The 1,994-nt window shown below is 50.5% G+C and overlaps 1 long non-coding RNA gene across 1 annotated transcript in view; it reads right to left on the reverse strand.

Moving 5' to 3' along the window:
* Window positions 1-447: 447 nt before the first annotated feature.
* LOC117957583 overlaps window positions 448-1,994 on the reverse strand; it is a 16,339-nt gene continuing 14,792 nt past the window's right edge. The window contains exon 3 of the long non-coding RNA XR_004659539.1: window positions 448-701. This is a non-coding gene — a long non-coding RNA (uncharacterized LOC117957583). The remainder of the gene's footprint in view (window positions 702-1,994) is intronic.

The raw sequence follows: 1,994 nt of genomic DNA on the forward strand, positions 1-1,994 counted from the left end.
TGGGAGGGAGCGTGAGGGTGCTGGAGGGTGTTAACCCAGCTTCAGTGCAAGTTATTTGGGCTTAGAGTGGAGACCTTTCATCCTGGAGGTCATGGCCCAGCAACAGAGCCTCTTACTGGGCCTTAAGAGGGAGTGTGAGGGTGCTGGAGCCTGTTAACCCAGCTTCAGTGCTTCTTTTTGTGGCTTAGAGGGGAGGCCTGTAGCCCTGGAGGCCGTTGCCCAGCCCCAGTTACACTTAGTCGGCCTAGGGAGGGAGCATGGTGGTTCGTAAGTCTTACGGTGACGGTCTTGCGGGGGATGTAGGGGTGTCTTCGTGGGGCGTCGAGCGACGTCGACAGAATCTCCTCCTCCGCAGCGGGGTACCCGAGCGCTAACCAGAGACCGTGAGCCTCTGCCCGCAGTCCCCTCTGTCCGGCCCGGCGACCTCAGTTCAGATGAGATAACCGGCTGAATTTAAGCATATTACTAAGCAGAGGAAAAGAAACTAACCAGGATTTCCTTAGCAGTGGCGAGCGAAGAGCCCAGCGCCGAATCCCCGTCCGACGGGCGGATTGGGGAATTGTGGCGTATGGAAGACCGCTTGCCCAGTGTCGCTGGGGGGCCTGAGTCCTTCTGATCGAGGCACAGCCCATGGACAGTGTGAGGCCGGTAACGGCTCACGTCGCGCCAGGGTCCGGTCTAAGGCCTCCGGTAGGCGCCCTCTGGCTAAAAGGACTCTATTCAAGAGACAGATATTACCCGCCAATATTAGATTCATGCACTGGGACAAGCGGGCTCTTGATGATTTGAAAACTTATAAGGGTAGAAATTAAGATGCCCTGAAATGAACAAAAATGAGCGGCATACTCTATACTGCTTACTTTGGCAGCAGCCGTGGCCTTACACTTTTTAAAGTACATCACACAGTGCGGCACCTGACCTTTGGTTGTGCCAGCTCCGAAAGATCGTTTTGCCTATTGTGGTCCTCGGCAACCCATATTCCTAAATGCAAGCCTAGAGCGGTGGTAAGGGTGGTGGCCCTTTTTTGCTTGCAAATATTGCTCTAGACCAGTGGTTCTCAACCGGTGGGGCGCAGACTCTCTCCCGGGGGGGCGCGAGTAGACTACAGGATGGGAGGGGAAAAAAACTGTGCTCAACCACGGGAGCTGCCGTGAGCCCCTCTCCCGTCCAAAAGCACTCACAGTCAGCAGTAGCCTGGCGCAGCAGGCACAGCCTGCAGTCAGAGCAGAGAGAAGACACACACACACCCCTCCGCGTACAGGCTAGGCCCTAGGGTGACCAGACGTTCCCGGTTTCCGGGGACAGTCCCCAATTTTGGCGACCTGTTCCCGGCTGGATCTGTCCCCGGAAATGTCCCCGGTTTTCACTGTGACTGACAGACCCGAAATTGGAATGAAAGAAAGAAAATACTGACAAAACGTAGCCGATGGTCGCACACCCTACGCCCGCAGGCTGAAGACCACCAGCGCCAGCGGTGCTCAGAGATGTTTTAGAAGCCGTGTGTTACGATGCTAAAATCACAGATTATTTACATAGAGTCTGCTGGGTGTAGTGAACGCAATTTCGCGGATTTTTAAGTTTTAAAAAGGATCTTAATCTTCAACAGAAAGGTCCTTAGAAATCCTTTCCATAATGTTGTCAGACACTTAGAATATTAATCTGAGTCTGTCAGCAGCAAAACGAGCACTTTTATGAACGTAAATACAAGCTGGACAATTATCCTATTAACTCACGCTGCAGCTTGTTTCTCTGCTAGCGATTGCAGCGATCTCGTTTAATACTGGATCAATGTCAAAGGAAAATATGTCCTCAATAGTTTTCATTGTATCTGATTCTCAAGGAGCTGTTGCAGAAACAAGCGTTGAGCAATAAAGCAAAAGCTGTCAGTAGTTCAGTAAACATTACAACATGAAATATTTTTTTTTTTTTTTTTTTTTTAATTAATTTTTTATTTGGAAAGGCAAAATTACAATTATTTTGTACAATCCAGCTTC

The sequence above is a fragment of the Etheostoma cragini genome, chromosome 2 (genome assembly GCF_013103735.1).
Source record: "Etheostoma cragini isolate CJK2018 chromosome 2, CSU_Ecrag_1.0, whole genome shotgun sequence".
Taxonomy (NCBI): Eukaryota; Metazoa; Chordata; class Actinopteri; order Perciformes; family Percidae; genus Etheostoma; species Etheostoma cragini.